The sequence below is a fragment of the Natrix helvetica genome (genome assembly GCF_964273705.1).
Source record: "Natrix helvetica genome assembly, chromosome: 6".
Taxonomy (NCBI): domain Eukaryota; kingdom Metazoa; phylum Chordata; class Lepidosauria; order Squamata; family Natricidae; genus Natrix; species Natrix helvetica.
Window position 1 is genome coordinate 51,221,730 of NC_138553.1, and position 23,096 is coordinate 51,244,825.

At 43.2% G+C, this 23,096-nt stretch overlaps 1 protein-coding gene across 3 annotated transcripts in view; it reads right to left on the reverse strand.

Annotated features, from left to right (window-relative positions):
• SLC16A7 (solute carrier family 16 member 7) overlaps nucleotides 1-23,096 on the reverse strand; it is a 187,689-nt gene that overhangs the window by 77,451 nt on the left and 87,142 nt on the right. Inside the window, exon 2 of one of the 3 annotated variants that reach the window (XM_081958166.1) lies at nucleotides 20,599-20,733. The exons of the other annotated variants lie outside the window; for them this stretch is intronic. The gene's annotated coding sequence lies outside the window, so the exon portion shown is untranslated. The remainder of the gene's footprint in view (nucleotides 1-20,598; nucleotides 20,734-23,096) is intronic. 3 annotated transcript variants of the gene reach the window in all.

The window sequence follows — 23,096 nt, forward strand, 5'->3', positions numbered from 1 at the left end:
GAATCAGCGGAGAAATCATCTGTAACCATACAACGAGGGGCCAGCATAAACCAGCCAGCAGCAAGGCAAACCAGAGTGCACTACGAGGACGCAAGCCCTGACTACGAGAATCCCGAGTTCGAGGACAGTCACCTGATGCAGAGCAGTCACTTGAGGCCTGGGGGGAGGCCCGGATCCCGGTTGCCGCCCTGCGCAAGTTGCGGAGGGAATCACCCCAGGTCTACGTGTAGGTTCAGGAACGTTGTTTGTTCGCATTGCAACAAACTTGGGCACATCGCACGAGTGTGCCGGAGCGGAGTCCCTGCCTCACGGCAGCCACCCATGTACCGCCAACAGAAGCCCAACCCAGGGGCTTGGCGAAATCAAAAAGGGCGCCCAGAGAGAAATCCACAAGTGTTTACCCAGAGAGAACATTTCCAAAGAGCTGAACGAGCGTATCCCCAGAGAGATTACTCACAAGGAGTTGAGCGAGCGTATCCCCAGAGAGAATACACACAAAGAGCTGAACGAGCGTTCTATCAAGACGCTCAACGAGAGTATTTTCAGGATGTAGACGATGAGATAGAGTTGACCCAGAGAGAGGAGTTGCGAACATATCTCACCACAATACATCAAGTCCGCCCTAAGCGGCCCAAAAGGCTGAGAGTCACAGTCCTCTTGGAGGGCTCACCCTGCGAGCTAGAAGTCGACACAGGATCGACCCTGACGATCATTTCATGGGCATCCATGAAACAGGCTATCCCTAGCCTCAGAAAGAGCCAACTACACGCTCCAGACGTCCTGCTACGAGACTACCAGGGGAACCAAGTCCCCATCGTGGGCCAAGGCACATTCCACATCCGTTTCAAGGACATCGAAGCCCAGCTGCCCGTGACCATCGCCAGCGCGCCATTGCAGAACCTTCTGGGGCTTGATTGGTTTGAAGCCCTGGGGTTAGAAGTCACCGGGATCAACGCCGTAAGAAACAGCAGCGCTGAACAGATTTTTAAGGAATTCGAGGATGTGTTCAGCCCCGGTCTTGGTAAGTATGTGGGTAAACCAATATCATTCAATTTAGACCCTAAAGTGGCGCCAATCCGACTTAAACCGAGACGAGTGCCTTTTGCACTCCGCCCTAAAATAGACAAAGAGATAGATAAGTTAGTGGAGCAAGGAATCCTTGAGCCGGTAGATCACGCGCGCTGGGAAACGCCCATCGTGACCCCAGTCAAGCCAGACGGATCAGTCCGCATCTGCACGAACTATAAGTGCACAATTAATGTCGCGCTACAACAGAGCGCATATCCTGTGCCAGTAGTACAGCACTTATTGCACTCGTTGGGGCCAGGAAAGGTATTTGCAAAGTTAGACATGGCACAAGCTTACCAGCAACTGCCAGTTGATAGCGCCACAGCGGAGGCCCAAACGATAGTGACGCATAGAGGAGCATTCAAATGCAACCGGCTACAATTCGGCGTTAGCATTGCCCCAGGATTGTTCCAGAGCGTCATGGAACGACTGTTGCAAGGGATACCAGGAGTCGTCCCCTATTTTGACGACATCTTGGTGTCAGCTGCAAACGAGGAGCAATTAAACAAAAGAGTCAGATCTGTTTTGGCCAGAATCAGAGAAAAGGGTCTCCGCCTTAAAAAAGAAAAATGCCAAATTAACGTGCCTAGCGTAGAATTCCTGGGTTATAGAATCGATGGTCAGGGAATACACCCCACTTCAAAGAAAATTAAGGCGATCCAGGACGCCCCCACACCACGAAATCAGACCGAGTTGCAGGCCTTCCTCGGATTACTTAACTTCTACAGCGTTTTTCTGAGGCAGAAGGCGACCGTCGCTGAGCCACTACACCGTCTACTCCAGAGGAACGCACCATGGAAATGGGGACGATCCGAAGCTGCCGCTTTCGCCGGGGTAAAGCGCCTGCTCACCACCGACTCACTGCTTGTTCAATACAGCCAGACCCTACCGCTGGTATTGACCTGCGACGCATCACCTTTCGGAGTTGGAGCAGTCCTCAGCCACAGGATGCCCGACGGAAAAGAAGCACCCATTGCGTTCTACTCTTTCATCGGCCGAGAGGAATTACAGCCAAATGGACAGGGAAGCGCTGGCTGCCGTAGCGGGAGTAAAGCGTTTCCACGAATACCTCTACGGCCGCGATTTTGAACTGATCACAGATCACAAACCGCTGTTGGGACTTTTGGCGGGAAACCGCCCCACTCCGGTCTCCCTTTCTCCTCGCATGACCAGGTGGACTGTTTTCCTGGCTGCGTATGCATACAAATTGATACATCGACCGGGCTCCACTCTTGGACACGCAGACGCACTCAGCCGTTGCCCATTACCTGACATTCTGCCAGACCCTACTCCAGAAGTACCGGTATTGCTCATTGACTGTTTGGATTCGGGACCGGTTTCTTCCTACGATGTTGCAAGGTTCTCCTCTAAAGACAATTTAATAAAACAAGTTCAAACTTGGGTTTGGAGGGGGTGGCCAAAGGGAAATGTGGGCCCGGAATTCAAAATGTTTTGGTCGAAACGGGACGAGCTCTCAGTACTACAAGGATGTTTGTTGTGGGGGGATCGAGTTGTTATTCCGTATGCTTTACATAAAAATGTATTAGATGCTTTACATATGGGTCATCCGGGGATTGTTAGAATGAAGGCGTTAGCAAGAAGTTACGTATGGTGGCCAAACATGGACAAAGAAATAGAGGAGTGGGTGGCCACTTGTGACCCATGCCAGGAATCGAGACCAGCACCCCCGGAAGCGCCCGCCACAGAATGGGAGAAACCCAAAGCACCCTGGTCGCGAATACACATCGACTTCGCAGGGCCATTCCAAGGTCAGACTTTCCTTATAGTCGTGGATGCATACTCAAAATGGCTAGATGTAGTCCTAATGACTTCAACCACGGCAGAGGCCGTCATAAAGGTTCTACGGCGACTCTTCGCCACCCATGGCCTGCCAGATCTCCTCGTATCCGATAACGGGCCCCAATTCACGGCCACGCACTTTGAAACATTTTTAGCAGGGTTGGGAATTCGGCATGCCCTCATCGCGCCGTTCCATCCAGCATCAAACGGACAGGCGGAGAGAATGGTACGATTCGCAAAAGAGGCCCTCGCCAGGATGGGTCCAGGTGATTGGCAAACACGCATTGACCATTACCTCCTCATTCAACACATTACCCCGAGCGCAACGACGGGTAGGAGCCCCGCTGAACTACTCATGGGCCGTCGCCTACGATCTCACCTAGACCGGCTCCACCCGAATTACTCTACCACGGCTCCCCCAGACTCTACAAGTAAGATCCGGTCATTCAGAGTAGGGGATTCAGTTTACGCTCACAACTACACAGGGGGGACATTGTGGATGCCGGCAAGGGTCATTGGCATCACGGGTCCACGATCGTATTTGCTAGAGCTAGAAGATGGGCGGAATTGGAAAAGGCACATCGATCAACTTCGGGGTCGCCTAGCACACTCCAACCTTCGAAATGAAGACGAAAGTTTCCTGTCTACGGAAAGTCAGCCACAAGAAAACCCCATCAGAGGAAACAACGACGCCGGCGAGCCAAACGTGGAACAAGACTACACGCACGTAGCAGAACAGCCCCCAGACAACGCAGCCGAACAAACTCCTGAACGCCCGAGCAACGAAGGCACAAGACCTCCAGAACGGGAAATAGAAAAAGCACCCGATCCTGCAACTACTTCGAACCAACCCACAACCAGTCCTGCAACCACTTCAAACCAACCCGAACTACGACGTTCCTCCCGAGCAAGACAAACACCCACCTACCTAAAAGATTATGTTACCTACCGAAACGTCCCATCTAGGAGGGGAGGGGTGTTAGATATTAACATATATCGGGATAAGTCTTCCCTCTGGTCCGCTCCTACAGCGGGAAACAGGTATCCCTGTAATTGGTCGAGGGGCGTGCCCAATCCCTATAAAAGGGGAACCCTCCGACTACAGAACAAGCTGGATCACTATTACTACTAATAAAGAGCTGTTAAGTCACTTCGTGTCCGCAGTCTGTCTCTCGTTGCCCAGATCTAACAAGATATTTCTGTGTTTTGCTGCTTTTGAACTATAAAGCGTGTTTCTTAATCAAGACTTTTGCTCAAAGATGTGGGTTTCCATGGTCTGAGTCTTTTGGCCAAAATAAAGCTTTTCTTGATCTCGAAGTCTGGGTCCTTTGATTTTCTGCAACAATGGCAAACTAAGTTAATGGCCTGTGGAGAAGAACTTGATGAAGTTTAAATCAAATGAGGAATCTTCCAAGGTGATACATTGTCACCTCTCTTATTTGTACTTTCAATGGCACCACTAACTAGCATTTCGAACAAGACAATCTATGGCTATGAATTGGCTAAAATAGGGTTGAAAATTTCCCATTTTCTCTACATGGATAATTTAAAATTATTTGGAAAAACAAAAGTTGAATTAAACTCACTGCTGAAAAACACTGAGGAGTTTAGCAGAGACATTGAGATGCAGTTTGGCATCAACAAATGTGCAACAATTGCTGTTAATAGCAATAGCAATAGCATTTATACTTATATACAGCTTCACAGTGCTTTACAGTCCTCTCTACATGGTTTACATAGTCAGTATATTGTCCCCAACAATCTGGGTCGTCATTTTACTGACTTCGGAAGGATGGAAGGCTGAGTCAACCTTGAGCATGGTGATATTCAAACTGCCAAATTGCAGCAGCCAGCCATCAGCAGAAGTAGCCTGCAGTACTGCATTCTAACCACTGTGTTACAGCTTTAATGCAGGAAAAATTGTTGAAGATGTTGAAGAAGATGGATCTGAACATGATAATGAAGACTAGATAAAAGCAGTAACACCAAAAGAAGGGTTCAAGTACTTAGGAGTTTTGGAAGCTAACATGGAGCTGGTTGGGATCAGGAGTGCTGAGGGTTAGGGCTATGAGGTAATGTATGGATTGAAGAGAAACAGCTGAGAAAATAACAACATATCTCAGTGTGCAAATTGAGGTAGAGCGATTGTGGAGGAAGAAATCAATGGTTGTACCAATAGTAATAGGAGCCATTGGAGAACTACCCAAAGGTTGCCTAGATACATGGAAATTTTGAACTTATTAGATCTGAATATTCTGACTTTGGGGGGAAAAAAACCACCTTACTAGGAATAGCCTATATACTGCAGACATTACCTTAAGAGCACTTAGGTCTTAGGTTAGGACTTGAACTATTAAGTTTTTACCAGTCCCAGACTGTGAATTGAATTGGATTAAATCTTAAACAGCAACAACAAAAAACACAGACTGGGAAGAAATCCTATATTATTTCAAGGAAATGGGTTGTCCAATCTCTTCTTTAAAACTTCCAGTATTGGAGCATTCACAACTTCTGGAGGCAAGTTGTTCCACTGATTAATTGTTCTAACTATTAGGAAATTTCTCCTTAGTTCTAGGTTGGTTCTCTCCTTGATTAGTTTCCATCCACTGTTTTCAGATGCTTTGTTTTCAGATGTCCTGCTTTCAGATGCTTTGGAGAATAAGTTATCCTCTCTGTTCACACTAAACTCTGTGCATAGGTCAAGGGCACTTCCTAGATATCTATGAAAGAATCGCTGCTCTCTACAAGAACAATAAAATAAATGTGTGCAGTTCAGCCCTCATAGTGTGGCAGTTGGGCATTCATCCTTAAAATGTGAAATCTTTTTTCATACACAGAATCAGTTTCTATCAGAAATGTTGCATTAATTCACTGAGAAATCTAATCTATTTGGATGGTCCATATATAATTAATCAACTTTTATCTGCAGCCTCAAGCCTTTGAATATCCATGTCAAGGGATTTCTCACCTGGACTTTTAAACATGAAAAAGACTATCTTAGGTAACAAAAACCAGTTAGGCATGCCATTAGCTTACAATAATGAGAATATATTCTAGCTTCAAAAAAGAGTGTGAGCGTGTATTCTTTCTTTCTTAAGGAGTTTCCATTACTTCTCTCAGCCTATCTTAATGTTTTTGCAAAATAGAAAGTGAATGAGAGTCATTTATAAAGTGAAAATGCATTTCAATGTCATCCTAACATTGTAATTAGAATAGGCTAGTCTCTAACTTGCTGGATGAGAAAGCAAGCTAAAACAGCTAAAACCTCTTTGCTGTTAAAAAATCTAAAGTAAAACTGAACAGGTATGAAAGAGAGAAGTATTCTGCCCTTCATATCATATATGAGCTATGAGCATTATAAAAAAAAAAATTAATGTGATTTCATTCTGTGTTCAAGTCACAATAGCAGTACTGAGACAATGAATATTAATTTTCCAGAAGCTACAACCTTCAATTTTAGAATGGTAAATCAGCATTTATGCCCACTAATAAAAGCAGTGTCTCAAATGAATATGCAGATATTTCCTGCAAATATTGCAGGAATATTGCAGGAAATGAATATGCAGATATTTCCTTGCAAATATTGTAATATGTGGGTATGAATCTTGGGCATTTGCCCAAATATTTAGTTATTTGCTTGATTTTATTTCTCTCACAATACTTGGTTCTTTCCCTTTTAATGTTCTTTCCACATTACAAAAAAAAGAAAAGAAAAAAAGAATGGCACTAGGTTCAGAATTATGAGAACCAAAAGTCTGCAAAATCTCCTAAATGAAAATTGTAAAGTTTGGTATAGTTATGCTCTCTAGAATTGCCTTTGCCAATGTGGCAACCCTCCCATTTATTTGTTTTAATTTAATCGATTTCTATAACTACCATCTTAGTAATCATTTAGGTGGCTCACAATATTAAAATAAATACATTTTCAAGGGTGTGACATTTGGATAAAGAATATAGGTCTGCATAAATTTATGAAATAAAAGGAATAAAAGTACAAAATGATTATTAATATACTAACTTATTTTCAGTGTTTTTCCCCCAATTCATTCCCAGGATATTTAAAATTTTCAAGAGCAGTTTAAAGATATAATCAACAAATAGCCACCCAGAGTTACACATGTAAAACAAATGGCCACATACATTTCTAAATGAATATAGAATGAACATCCAGTAAAAGGAATTTAAGTGTATTAAAAATTGACCGCACTTAACCCCATACCAATTTAATTCTAACTATGAAAAATAGTTTGAAAGGTTGTATTTAAATTTTTCACTTAGCAAGGCATACAAATGGGGTAAGGTCCTATAGCTCTTATTGTAAAATATGGTGATTAATTTAATAATCACAATTGTATCTTTCTGATCTCTGCCAAATCCAGATACTCCTTACAGAAGAGGACTGGTGCTTAAAATTTTGGAACAGAATGTCATATCATATTCCATATATAGAGAAACATACGCCAAGATAAGTATTTTTGAACTTTTCATCAATTGTCCATTTTACAACATTTAAGAACATAGATGTCCTGTATTATAGAATTTATGCTGCCTAAGAATATTGAAATGATAATCCAATAAGGCAGAAGACCAAGCTGGATAATAATTTCAGACTTATTTGATAGCATTTTTCATTGCATGAATCATTGTCAATAGCTACAGTACATTAGATTTCTCTGTTCAGATGGAGACAGAATGTTTCTGGTAACTGGGTAATGAATGACAAACAGCAGGAGATAGCCATTACTTTCAAATCCTGTTTGCAGATTTTCTGGAAGCACCTGGTTGATCACTACAGGGGAACAGGATGCTAGACTGCATGGACCTTTGGTCTGGCCCAGCAGGACTCTTATATTCCTAACATACATTTTCATAGTTTGTTACATATACTTAGCCAAGAAAAATAACAGCTTATGAAAGAAATATACCAGTTTGGCAATTGTTCTTTTCTAGGCTAAAGTTCATCAAACCTCTTTAACTATTTCAGCCATTATACGAACATAACAATTATAGTCTTTTTAGTCTTTAAGTAGCACTGTATTATTGGACCAGGAGAAAATATGGTGAGAAGAATTGGATAGGCTGTTTCAGGTGGAGAGAGATCTCTAAAATGGTTTTATTTCCTCTTCCAATTTCATTAGCCCATTCTATGCATCAGTTGACCAGATTGCTTATATCCTGGACTCAAGATACTCATGATAAAAGCCTAATCTGTGCACAAGAAGACCATCCTCATCCACAATTTGGTGTTGGATGAGACAGCAGATGTAGCATTTATTAACAAAATGTGATTTCTCAAAGACAACAATACATGATGTCCATCCAGGTATAGAGTTTTTTTAACTCCTTTATCAACATTGTTAGGAAATAATAAAAGCTTTGATCATGAGGGCTGCCTTATCTGTTATCAATAATTCTTCTGTTAAAATATTGAGCTGAGACACAAATATGGGTTCTTATTTATGTACCTACCACTTGCTGACCAGCGGGATCTTTATTTAAGCTTCTGGATTTGATCTTTGAGTTATTGTGAAGAACCTTCACTGTGGATTATTTAATTATTACTTATATACTCTATAAACCTCTGGATTTAATTTCATTGAATTCCAATTTCATTGGAGCCATTTCCTGCTCTGTGTGATGGATCCAATAAGGTCCAGGAGTTCATGCCTCCATGGTATGCATAGCCTTATTTCAAGTAATCTGGGATACAACATATACACCTAGTGGAATTACATGCATTGTTTTGCAGTGGTGCTGTTTTACCTTCAATTGATAGTTTCACTCTGTTGTAAAGTGATGAGGCTGTGTTATTTATTGGATCCACAAGAAGTAAAAAACTATGCCAGTTATTTTCTTTCTTTTAGAACGGTGTTTCTCAACCTTCCCAATGCCGTGACCCTTTAATACAGTTCCTCATGTTGTGGTGACCCCCAACCATAAAATTGGTGTCTCGGTTCCTGAAGACCATCGAAAATATGTGTTTTCCGATGGTCTTAGGCGACCCCTGTGAAAGGGTCCCGACCCACAGGTTGAGAACCACTGTTTTAGAAGCATTGGAGGAAAAATAACTAACTCTAGGAAAGTCATTGATAAATAAACTAAATATGTCAAAACAACTTACCTTATGTGCGGCCAGAATCTGAAAATAACATTTAACACGTCATACTACTTAAGCAAAATGATTTGGTTGAGATTGGCATATATGGGACCAGTGGTGGGATTCAGCCAGTTCACAGAACTTTGAGAGAACCAATTGTTAACTTTCTGAGCAGTTTGGTGAACTGGTTGTTGGAAGAAATTATTAGGGCAGAGAACAGGTTGTTAAATTATTTGAATCCCACTACTGTATGGGACTGATTGGGGTAGATTTTAGGGGTGACACTGAAATATAATTTTATCATATTTTATTTATCTATATATTAAATTATTGTATTTTATTCCAATTACATTTTAAATTGTATTTTATCCAATTACATTTTAAATTGTTTTTATCAAATTTTAGTAATAATTTGTGTCTGGAACTCTGGACTTTGATATGGCCCAAGGGCTAATCAATAAAGTAAATTCAACTCACTTGGTGGAATTACATGCACTGTTTTGCAGTGGTGCTGCTCTACCTTCAATGAACAGTTTTCCTCTGTTGTAATGGGAGATGAGAGGATGGTCCAGAGCCTTTGATGTGTGGGGTGCTGCAGTGGTTGGACTTTAACATCTATATAAGACCATTAGCTGACATTTGGGGATATGGTATTATGAGTATATATGTAAGAGAAAGAGTGGCAGAACCCCGGGCTGGAGTTTAAAGAGGAATCAGACTAGAATCCCTAAGTATCCCCAAATGAACTAAGTCCAACCTTCCCTGAATTCCATTGACCCTTATCTAACCCAAGCAGGCCATGATTGTGCAGTGGTTAGAATGCAGTACTGAAGGCTACTTTCTTCTGACTGCTGGCTGCCAGCAGTTCGGCAGTTCAATTCTCACTGGCTCAAGGTTGACTCAGCCTTCCATCCTTCTTGGTTGGTAAAATGAGGACCCAGATTGTTGGTGGCAATTTGCTGATTCTATAGACCGCTTAGAGAGGGCTGTAAAACACTGTGAAGCGGTATATAAGTCTAAGTGCTATTGCTATTAGTTGAGAAGATTTTTGTGCATAGGTATAATTAGCAATACATTAGTTTAATTGGACCTTCATATGTGGACCTGATCTTTTGAAGCTGACAATACAGATTATACCCAATTGTAGATGCTACTAATATCCTTTCTCCCTGCTTGGAGGCTGTGAGATCTGAATGGGAGAGGACAGGCTAAAGTTGAATCCAAGAAGGTAGAGTTACTGTTGATATATTGGCTTTCTCTATTGCCACCAGTGTTATCTCTTGATAGGCAGACACTACTAGGGTTTATGGTTATGGTTCTTGCTTGAACAGCAGGTGGAAGCCATGGCCAGAGAACCTATGTCCAGTTTTGGTTGATATCTGGTTGTGATCTTATCTGATGCAGGAGAATCTGAATACAGTAATATATTTATTATCATTCAGATTATTACAATGCACTACGTGTGAGGCTGCCATTAGAGACTGCCTGGAATCTGCAACTTGTCCAGAATACAATGGATCACATGTTTACTAGGTTTCAGTGCTGGGAGCACATGGCATGGAGTTTGCAGGCTTTATACTATTTGCTAATTGGTTTTGAGGTATAATGTAAGGTTTTGAGATAAAAAACCATCTATGGCATGGTTCTTAGACTTATATACTTAGCACTTAGCAATAGCATTTAGAATTATATATACCACTTCATATTGCTTTTACAGCCCTCTCTAAGCGATTTATGGAGTCAGCATATTGCCCCCAACAATCTGGGTCCTCATTTTACTCACCTCAGAAGGATGGAAGGATGAGTCTACCTTGAGTTGGTGAAAATTGAACTGCTGAACTGCAGCTAACAGTCAGCTGAAGTAGCCTGCAGTACTGAACTCTAACCAATGTGCCACCTCAGCTCTTCATAATGCTTTACATAATGCTTTACAGCACTCTCTAATCAGTTTAGAGGGTCAGCATATTATGCCCAACAATCTAGGTCCTCATTTTACCCACCTCGTAAGGAACACTGAGTCAACCTTGAGGTGGACAGAATCGAACTGCTGGCAGTCAGCAGAATTAGCCTGCAATACTGCATTCTAATCACTGCAGTGTACACCACTGTACAATTTTTATTTTTACATAGAAAGCATCCATTGTTATTAATGGAACAAATGCATATTAGAAGCCAAGGGATGGTTTGTCTGAAATGGTTTTGGAATTTATATCAGAGGTGGATTTCTACTGATTCACACCGATTCAGAGGAATTGGTAGTGGTAATTTGGCCTTGGTGGCAGAATCGGCAGTGACCCAGGTTGGCCACGCTCCCAAATTAGTCCCCTGGTTGCCGCTGCCATTGCGAGCATGTTTTTTACTAGTTTTTCATGTTTTTCATGCATGCGCAGAACAATTTACAGTAAACTACATGCCTGCAAAGCACATGCAAAATGAACCAGTAGCAATGCCAGTAGGAACCCACACCTGGTTTATATATTAATTAGCTAGTAAATGTTAAGCCATTCAATGGAGAAACATTAAGCATGCGATTCAGCGTTTCAACACTAGGCAGCGAGATTTAAACTTTTCCTTTAGAGCATTCCATTTCATCAGGCACAACAAAGTGTAAAATTAATATTAAGCATGGGCCAGTATTCATCTTCTTTCTTTCTTGATGAAATTTTAAAATAACAATATAAGAATTTCCTTCCAATTTTAAGCAAGGAGGTGATGATGTAAACCAGTACACACCAGCACTGTTTTTTCTTGTAGTATAGGGGTCTGGTAGAGAACTAGGATTCCTTAGAATTTAGCATATCAACAGCATGTCCTGGGGCATATTGCATCTTCTTGGCACTATCATTTAATACCAGGAAAAATAATCACATTTTTGGCAGACTTCATGACAGGGAATGTTAAGAGGAATTTCTAACTTCATAAATCCTTTAATCTTCAGAGTTTCCAAGTAGACTCCAATTCAGATCCAGACCTGCTTAAGTTCAGTAATATGCCATATAATGATACTTAAGACGAGGCCTGCAATTATCAGATGTTTCTCATGTTCCTTCATGCATATTTAAAAAAAAACATGAATGCAGTTATTAGCAGAGGTAGGAGATGGAAGATTATTTCCAGAAAAAAAGCCACAACATCTATAAATTGGACAAAGGTTTAATAGCTTTATTTATTTATTTGTTTGAACAAGTGCTGGGTTTCCTTTCAAAATAAATGGCAAGAAAACAATCTTAAAACAAATAAATATTAAAAAGGAAAATATACAATATACCACTAACTGATCAGCTATATGTGGTAGAATCTCAGCTAGACTAGAGGGAAGGATCAAGAGGGATCCGAGTTTACATTTATTGCACTGCAGTAAATGACACAGGCTGGACTTCTCCCAGAATCCTTGAAGTCTTATCTTGCTATCAAGGGAATGAAGTCAGTTTGGTGAGGTTCTTGTAACATACAGCAGCTGACTTGTAATAAGACTACTGTTGAGACTATTCACAAATGCATGTGGTTGCTTTTGCCTGACATATGTCATCTCCCTCAACTATTATAAGCAAGAGAAATATTATGAATTACTGTCACTAATGTAAAACAGAGCAGTTTTTTTTTAAAAAAATAAGCCCATTTAAAATGGATCCTCAATAATGATGGATAACCTGTTCATGACATTTATTTATTTGTTAAATGCCTATTTCTTACACCATTCATGCCATCTATAAACACATGCATAAACAACTTTGACAAAATACAACTAGCAAGATGATACACCAGTGGACTGTTTCACAAATATAGTAAAGAGGACCACTACATTTTATTCATTAATCTACTTATCCCTTTCTGTCCCTTAGTCAGGATTTGACTGGCTGCATATTGGAATGTATATTTTCAGTCATCAGCCCACAAATGTTATATTTAACAATTGTATCTCCACTGAGATAGAATCAGAGGTGGGTTCCTACCAGTTGGGACTGGTTCGGTCAAATAAATAATAACTTGGCAGTTTGGGTCACTGGAACCGGTAGTGACCCAGGCCTGCCATGCCCCCAAACCGGTTCTCCTGCCTATGGCAGCGCCATTTTGGGTTTTGCTTCTGAGCATGCACAGAGCAATTTTTTTGCACTGGCTGGCCACGCCTGTCCTCTCCGACACTCGATCTGCTTCGCCTTTGTCATATGGATCCACAGAACTGCCTCCTCCTGCCTACACACAGGTAAGCAATATTCGTGCTAGCTAGCCTGCGCCCTCCCTGCCAGCTGCAACCTGGGCCCCACCTGGTCAGCTGGGCAGGCGGCCATTTGGCAGGAGCTGTGACATCCCTTCCTCCAAGAGCCACAGCAATGTGGAAAGCGAGGCGAAATGGGAGGCGCCCCACCAGCAGAGGCTTCACATGGAAGGCGAGGGTGCAGTAGTGGGGGAGGCTGGCCATTCCCCAAGCTGGCTCTCAGAAGAAGAAGGCAGGGATGCCGGCCTGGGGTTCGCTTCCCTTACCGCTCACCACCATCCACCCACGCACTTGCTACTTTCCCAGGAAGGGCCTCGGGAGGTTTTGCTGAGCCGTCCCAGAGCTGAGTAGAGCTTCCCCACTGGGAAACCCAAACTGTTGCTCCTATGATGCTCAGCTGGGTCTGCCGGGGTTTTTAGGCCCATACCTCACCCACTGAGCAACCTTTTTGGGAGCATCGCAGCTCAGCCTTGCCTTGCTTGGCTCCCTTCTGAAGTTAGGAAGTGGCACTTTGCTCCCGGGATGCTGCAAAAGCCCAGGCTGGGGTCCTTTGTGTGGGCTTGGCAGCAGCAAGACCCCTTGCACCTATTCCTTCAAGCGAGGCCCAAATTGGCTATGGGGCAGGCGGGGGACCTCCGACCACCTTCCACCCCAGGGAGCTGCTGCATCCCATTGCAGGCACCCAGGGTGGCCTTGACCCCTGGCTCCCCACCACCTCCAGCCTTGTGCAATCTCCCCACCACCCCACCAACCTGGGGATGCTCCCAGCTCTGCTGGGCAGCCACTCCTTCACACCCCGTTGCCAGCTGAAGTTGGGCCTTCGGTGGCCCCACATTCCCCAGGTGCCCCTTCCTGGCCGTGAGACCCTCCAGGGTGCCCATCACTCTGGCCATGTCTGGGCGGGCGCTGGGTCAGTCAGCAGTCTGTGCACTGCTGTCATGTGACTGCTCTGGCCAGGGGGGGAGGCGAGAAGGGGAGGGGCACCTGGCGGGTGGGGCACGCAGCTTCCCTTTCAGCCTGCGATGCCGCACTCAGTCTGCTCAGCTCCCAGGATGCTTTCCTGGCTGACCGCCAATTTATAAACAGGAATTAACCATCTTCTTTTAAATTTTCCATTTCAATGAGATGGTGGTTAGTGGTTAGTGATGCATGGGCTCCTGATCGACACAGGGTGGCGGGATGTCCTGGAGCATCTCCCAGCTGGGAAGGGGCTCCAGGAGAACGTGGGGCTGCCAAAGGCCCAACTTTAGCTGGCAACGGGGTGCAAAGTAGTGGTTGCCCAGCAGAACTGGGAGCGACCCCAGGTCGATGGGGTAGTGGGAAGGTTGCGTGGGCCTGGAGGCAGCGGGGAGGTGGGGGTCGGGGCTGCCCTGGGTGCCTGCTATGGGACATGGCAGCTCCCCAGGATGGGAGGTGGTCAGAGGCCCCCCGCCCACCCCATGGCCAGTTCAGACCTCACTTGAAGGAATGGGCACCGGGGGTCTTCCTGCTGCCAAGCCCACACAAAGTTCCCCAGCCTGGGCTTCTGCAGCATCCCGTGGCAAAGCGCCGCTTTTTAACTTCAGAAGGGAGCCGGGTGAGGCGAGGCTGAACTGTGATGCTCCCGAAAAGGCTGCCCGATGGGTGAGTCTGAGCCTCTTGAGGGAATGGCGGGTCGGGTTTCCCAGTGAGAAACCTCCAGCTCTGGGATGGCTTAGCAAAGCCTCCTGAGGCCCTTCCCGGGAAAAGGACGAGCAGGCAGGTGGGTGGTAGCAGGCAGTAAGAGAAGTGATGCTACCTCCTTCATCCGAGAGTTATGGGCAGCAGGAAAAATGAGGCTTCTTTGCCAGCCTCCCAGCTGACAAAGCAGAAATTTTCAATGTTCTGTGGGCATGGCTGGGGGGGGGGAGGCATGTGACTGAGTGGGCATAGGTGTGAGTGAGGTCAAATTGGCCACACCTCTCAGTCACATGCCCCCCTAGCCATGCCCACAGAACTGGTAGTAAAAAATTATGAAACCCACCCCTGGACAGAATGTAAATAGGGATTCCTCTTAAAGATAGAGAAAGAGGATGAATGTAAGCTTTAAAATACCATGAAGAGATTTAGATTATCAATAATTGAACTAGTTCAAATTCCACATCATTGCTAATATAATTTAATAAGCACTGCATGAAGAAATACTTTCCTGGTATTTATTTCAAAGGTCACTGCTTTTTGGGATGCTTTAATAATTGGAACACTAATATTTGCACATTTTGTAATCTTATTTTTTCATATGATACTTTGTAAAAGTCAAAAAAGTAACACTGTACTATGAATTTAATATTTAAATTAAATATAATAGCATATTAATTTAATGCAAGTGGAAATCAAGAGGTTGGAATCTTCAAAAAAGAAGTTCCTCTGACTGGCCAATCTAGATTCAATAATTCTTGAGATAACTGTTCATCTTTTTTTAGCCCAACAGTGGGTTCCATATTCAAATTACTTGTTTTCAGTTATGTGGAATCAGTATCAAATCTTTATTATAATCATAGACCAGCATAAGGAATGAGATTTACAAATGTTTATCAGTTTTCTAGAGATTTCTGTTGATTAGATTGTAATCTAATCAATTGAAATAATTCCAGTGCCATGCCCATTTATCCATACAAAAAGTAAAATAGACTATTTCCATTATTATCTAGTTATAGAATCAGTTTGGGAGATGCTACACTTCTATTAATGTTTTGATCTTCTGTCTAATCATTTTATCAGTCATGGAAGTGATTTCAATTTTTTTTATCACTGTGCAGATTCTATCCTTTATAACATCAACCATAAGCATGTTGTTAATTTTTCTTTTTTCTGCTCTTGATAACATAGAAAGTTTTTAAAACTTTAGTTGCATTATCTTTCTATGGAATTCAATATTCTTCTACTTTCATTATTTAGAATATAACCATTGTGTCTATCACTCAGAGTTAAAACTAAAACTGATTCAAGAAAAATGTAAAATATCTGCTGCTAAACAAGATCACCTTCACATCCTTGTGACTAATAGCCAGTCAGCCTTGTCCACCCGGAGAGTCACTTATGTCCTAGATGCTAACTCATGCAAAGTTCAATGTTGAATTTAAATAATATTACATAAGCTGTTTTATAATATAGTTATTTGGATGTAGGCTAAATTATACCTTTGAAAATCTTGTATATGTATATCTATATGTATAAATGTATTATGTGGGCTTGCACTGCTATACTAGCTCATAGAGTTTCACTGTTTTTTTAAAAAATCATAGAAATAATAGGTTCTTTTATCAGGATAATATTTTTATAGATGTATATGCTCACTCACAGAGACATATTTGTTATATAATTTTCAAGTATCAACTTGTATATGTGTAAAAAAAACTATATTCAACAATGTTCAAATCTCAATGTTTAAATATGCAGCATGAGCTCAATCATAGAATAATAGAGTTTTAACCATTCTCGTTTATGATGTTACAGGAGAAAATAGATAAGATCAAATAGATAAGAAAATTGCAGGAAAATGATGTCCCATGCTGGTGTTTCCAGAATAAATAATTTTCTTATAATAAGATATGAAAAAGAAAGCTAAAACTTTATAATCTTTAAATTTAAAAAAGAATCCATTTGGATGATATCAGTTCTTCCCGATTCAAAGTAATTTAGGCTGATGTGAATGGGAAACTGAAATTAGGTAATTGTATAATAAAGTACAACAGCATGGCATACTGCATGCTTTCATTCATTTAATCTGATTTACAGCTGGGGATGCAATTCATGAAAGCCCATAGCAGAAGTACACAAATCCACAACCCACATGGGGTGACCCTAGTATAGCTAACATGTCAAATATTTTTTTTGCTTGTTCTAGCTGCCAAATATAAAGGATTTTACCCAGAAAGTATGCTACATGGGATATAAAGTTCCTATATTACACCCAACCATCCTGTCTATTAACACAATAATTTAGAGGCAAGAACTGAGATATAGGAATATTTTATCCTAGCACTTGTACGGTAATTCCCATCTTCACTAGGATGACAATGAACCACCTCTTATGCTTCACGAATTGTATGATGTTGGAATAAGAAAGTGAATGTCAGTATCAAAAAGAGAAATTACATATGTTCTTCATGTTTCCATTGTTCAGTTTTTAACTATCTCATGTTTCAACCCCCTTCTCCTTGTTAACTACTAGATTCAACGAAACAAGAGGATTCAGTGGTTTTCCATCTGCAAGACTTGTGAGTTCACAGTTGTTGTTTTTTAAGAACACCTTGATTTTATTTATTTACAAGCCGAATTTCAGAATATCTATTATCTATCTGTTAATTAGAAACATCAAACCATAACCAAATTACAATTAAATGGAAAACTGCTATTTTAACATTTAATTAATATCCAAAACAACCTGAATATTTTATTAGTAACTCAAGTATATAGCTCATCTTTCTCTTTGCCAGGTGACTAATTATATCAACCCAATGATGAAATCCAATGCTTGTCTTACATTGAAGATGTTCCATAAGGAGGACCATGAAAGATGCTGGCTCCATCCCCTACCCATTCACAGATTTTTTTTTAGGGGGGGGAAATAATGCTCTCTTGCAAAACAGCCCAGGCACCCTCTTACAATTTACATTTTAAAGTGATGCCCAAGAAAACACTACTTATATAAATTGGATAAATAAATAAGCTAGTTTTTTTCTAATCAATGTGAAAGTGAGATAGATACCTTCAACTGATTTTGGGAAGGAATAGATTTGATTTATGTCAAATAAATTCCTTTTATTTCACTGTAATTCAAACTGACATTTAAAAAAACTCATAGCACATTGGAGTATTAGGAGGATTATTATTCTTTTTGCTGTTCATAAGAGATGGCACTGTTTTTATAACCCAGCCCAATGCTTCCTTAATGCCTGAAAAGGAATTGTACACATTTTCCTATACAAAGTGTTCCCTTTGTTTTTATGCCTATAAAAACTTCTGATTAAAAAAAAGGAACAGTGTATGGTCTTTCTGGGTTATCAAAACATTCATTTCAAAACAAAAGAGCAGAAACAAAAGTGGGGAGGGGGCAGGAAGAGAGAATAGTATGAAATAGTGTTATTGTGAAGGATGAAAAACCTCTAATACATCTTAAAAATTTCATAAGAAATTGTATATTTCTTTGCGAAATTAAAGTTTAGCAACATTAACAGAGCACTGAAACTTTATATTTTGCATGTCATATGTGACACATGGTTATCACAGGTATTATACAGGGGTGGTTGCTGCCGGCATTACTGACGGTTTGGCACACATAAAATTCTGCCCATTTGCCCAAACACCCTTTGACCTGGGACTTTGGCTGCACGTGGGAAATAGTCCCCAGCCAATTGGGTGGCAGGCAAAAGCAATGGTGTTGCAGGGGCAGCCTGCGATGCAAGATGTTTTTAAAAAGTACTGTGGCTGCTCTGCACATTTTGGGACTCTGCAGATCTGTCACCAGGACCAGAGGGAGGGAGAGTAGCAGCTGCCAGGGGCAAAGGGGGGCAGATGGATGAGAATGTGTTGGGGGGCACCAGAAAGGGAGGGAGGAGCACCTCAAGGGGGGGTGACAAAGACAACTTGGTTCACAACTCAGTCAGCTACAACAAAAGAGGAGAGGAGGAGCAAGGGCAATGTTGTTTCTGCAATTGCAAGAGGTGGGGGGGTCATGCAGGAGCAGCAAGGCTGGTGCTGTTTCTGCAGTTGCAAGGGAGATGGGGAGATCACAGCAGGCAAAGGGAGGTGGTATGCTCTTGGGGGCAGCTGAACTGCCTGCTAGGTGTCAGGAGTGGCAATGGCAGGGCACCCCCAAGCTGCATACCACCTCCATTTGCCTGCCTGCATGATCGCCCCCAGCCCCCCAATTGCAACACCAGAAGCATCCCCAGCCTTGCTCATCTTCCCCTCTTTCATTGGAGTTGACTGAGTTGTGGGCCAAACTGTCTTTTTGAAACACCTCAAGCCATCAAAAATTCCCAGGAAAAAGTGCCCTGTTATATATTCTTTACATATTTAAAGTGGGCAACCAGCTGTGCCAGTATTTTTTTCTGCTTGAAGTAAACCTTTGCACTGAGAAAGGGGAAAGTTTTACAAGAGGCAGTGTATGTTAACATGCATGGTTGAAAGCTGTTACCTTACATAGTATGCAGCCTGAGATCAATGCAATGAATCATTTTATTGCTCAAATATGAGGAAAAATATGTAGCCTGCACAATCCATAAGAAGGTGCTTCTGTGTTTGGATAAGAGAAATGAGTGGCATGTGATCCCAACCACTGTGGGAATAACTTCTTATTCATATTCGTATAAAGACCTTTACTGGGCTATTGTCTTTTATTGGTTGCTGTGTAATCACAGCTTCTGCTTGCCCAACATTTTTATTGACTCATGTGGCCAAAAAGGGAAGGTAGTGGGAAAAGTGCAAAGCAAGCCATTTTCTGTGCTTGGTTTGCAGTCATTTTCTCAGTGATGACTTTCATGGGTATCCTTCAGCATATGTTGCAGTTGCTGTAATAACAGATCTGTATTGGAAACCCAAAGCTATACTTGTCACATGCTTTCAAGTAGGAAAAACTGTCTTGGCTCTGCTACAGAATCACAAGGCTTTCTTTTATCTGGATGCAACTGGCTGAGAGCGGCATAGCCAGGTATTTTATTGTTATATATTTCTTATGTGTGATTTTTTTTCCCTCTACCCCACTTTATTCAATGGACCATTAATGATTCATTATCAGTAACTAGCAGAGCAATTGGAGATTGTTAACAGGAAGTAACAGAAGGCCATATGAGAACTTTCAAGGAGAAAAAAAGTCAGACTACACTTAGAAGCTTTTTAATAATAGAATTGCTGTTGTTCAGAACCAGTTGTTCATTGGTTTTGTTGACTATTTTCTTCTTGGTACCATGTCCAAGAATTTTACAAAACACATCAAACTTCCTAACACCAGCGGAACTGCAAAAAAAATGCTCTGCTCGGAACATCATCTATTTTAAGAAGATACTTGGTTGATAAGCAAGCCATATCAACCATTAGCACGTCAATGGTATTTGTGACACATTTTTAAATGTTCAGTTGACCAAGTTTCATGTTTAATGAATAAAGTATATAATAATAATAATAATAATAATAATAATAATAATAATAATAATAATAATAATAATAATAATAATAATATGTAGTAGTAGTAGTAGTAGTAGTAGTAGTAGTAGTAGTAGTAATTCCTGATCCTGCCTTTCTGCCACCAAACAGACAGTTAGACTGCTGGGGCTGTTATCCAGTGCAGTTCCTAATGGAATTCCCATCTCTGGATCAGTAGTGGTTTAGCCACTGTGAACCAACCCAGGCGCCTACCATAAATAATGATGAGAAGAAATTGAGCGTTGGTCCTTACCTGAACGCTGGTTTTCAGTGACAAAGGTGGGAGGGGCTACAGCAAGGTTTGTTACAGCCTGATTGGTCCAAAGATTTTCCTTTAAGTATCCTCCTTTCCCTCATGGCTCCCAGTTCCCGAGGTCGAATGGAAAATCTGACAACAGTATGTAAGGAACAACCAAACACGGAACAGCAAACGAACACAAAAAAACACCTTTCCCACCCCAAACTAGGGCGGGAAAGTAGCACCTCCCACCTTCGTCACTGAAAATCAGCGTTCAGGTAAGGACCAACGCTCATTTTCCAGTGACTCTGGTGGGAGGGGCTACAGCAGGGACATACCCAAGCTAAGTCCCAGGATGGGTCGAACGCCCCGGGGGAGGGGGGTCGCTACATGTTGGAGCACCCTACAGCCGAAGGCCGCGTCCCCCGAAGCGAATCAGTCTATACGGTAATGTCGAACAAATGGGGAAGGCGAGGCCCAGGCGGCTGCCCTACAGATATCGTCTAAAGGAGCCCTGATAGCCCAGGTGGTGGTGGTAGCCGCGCCCCTAGTAGAGTGGGCAGTGATGCCTTGAGGTGGAACCTGGTGCACCGCCTGGTAGGCCTCTGAGATGGCCTGATGGACCCATCTACCAATGGTGGCGGAAGAAACTCTAGCCCCCAGGGATCTGGGAAGGAACGACAAAAATAAAGCCTTAGAGCATCTGAAAGAGGAGGTGCGCCTGAGGTAAATATGAAGTGCCCTGTGGACATCTAACCGGTGCCAAAGGACCTCCCTCTCGTGAGCAGGGGAGGGGCAAAAATTGGGCAAGACGACTTCCTGCGACCTATGGAATAAGGAATTGACTTTAGGCAGGAAGGTCGGGTCCAGACGCAGGATCACTCTGTCCTGATGGAACTAACAGAAATCCTCTTTGGACGACAAGGCGCCCAGTTCAGAGATGCGTCTGGCCGACATAATGGCCACCAAAAACACCACCTTCAGAGTAAGAAAACTAAGGTGAACCATTCTCAGAGGTTCGAAGGGAACCCCCGTCAGGACCCTAAGGACCAAGGCCAAGTCCCATGTGGGAAACCTATGTACCGGGGGCGGACACAGATTGGCCGCACCCTTGAGAAAGCATTTCACCAGGGGGGATTGGGTTAATGACCATTTATCCTCCCCCGCTAGGATCGAGGATAAGGCTGCCGTCTGTCTCTTTAACGTGTTATGGGACAACCCGGGGTCGAATCCGTGTTGTAGGAACTCGAGGACTTGAGCAACTGAAGCCAAGGTTGGATTTATCTGGAACCTCCCACACCAAGCCATGAAGGCTGACCATGTAGAGTTGTAGATGCGCGTGGTCGAGGGGCATCTGGAAGCCTCGATGGTGGAAATGACCTTGGCGGAAAGGTTTGCGCCCCTCAGGAGGATCCGCTCAAGAGCCAGGCGGTCAGCTGGAGCCACTGGGGCTCCGGGTGTCTCAGGACCACCTGGCGCAAGGTGACTTCCTCTTGGGGAATCCGCCAATGCGGTGCCACTGACAGCTGGATAAGGTCCGCAAACCATGGACGCCTCGGACAAAAGGGGGCCACCAGAATGACCAGAGCCGCTTCTAGAACTATCTTCTTCAAGGTGCCCTGAATTAGGGGTAGGGGAGGAAAGGCATAAAGCATACCGGGAGGCCACGGGCTCCTGAGGGCATCCGAGCCCTCCGCGTTGAAGGCAGGAAAGCGGGAGAAGAAGCGGGGAAGCTGTGTGTTGCTCGGGCTGGCAAACATGTCCATTTGCCAATTCCGGAGCCAAAGGAGTCTCCGGGCCGACACAGAGGTGGACAGGGCTCTGGAAGCGAATTTGATGGCGTCAGCCGAAAACTGGGTAGCCGAGATTATTTTGGTGAGGTCTTGGTGTAGCCGCTCATCCTGAATTGGGATGCGGTTTTGCAACTGCCGGAGCCACATAACCATCATGCGGTTAAAGTAGGAAGCCGCCGCGGCCACGTTGATGACCCAGGCAGCAGTAAAATTTTTGCGCAGAATTAGTTCTTCCCGCTTATCCTCCGGCTTCAGTTTGTCAGCCACGTCACCCGAGACTACAGATGAGGCATTGGCCAGGAGGGCGACCGGAGCGTCCACCATGGGCAGCTGCAGTGCCTGGGCAAAAGCTTGTTCCATATGATAGTAACGTTTGTCGTTAGCACCAGGGTTGGGCAGAGAGGAAGGCCTAGACCACTGATTCTGGACCACTTCTAGGAATAGGGGAGGAGCTGGGACTTCCTCCTTATCCATATTGGGATTTATAAACATGGCCAGATTAGGATCCCTGTGTTGGGAAACAGGTGGGGCTCCCGTGCCAATTTGGGTGGTCTTTTTGGCCTTGCGTAACATAGGCTTGAAAGCCAGAGGTGGAAAGAGGCCCGGAAAGACCAGGGCCTCCGGAGACACTGAATCCTCATCCTCCGAGAAGCCAAGGTCTAAATGGGCGGGTTCCCCTAAGACCGAACCCTCGCTGACCACCGAAGGTGAAGGGGGCCT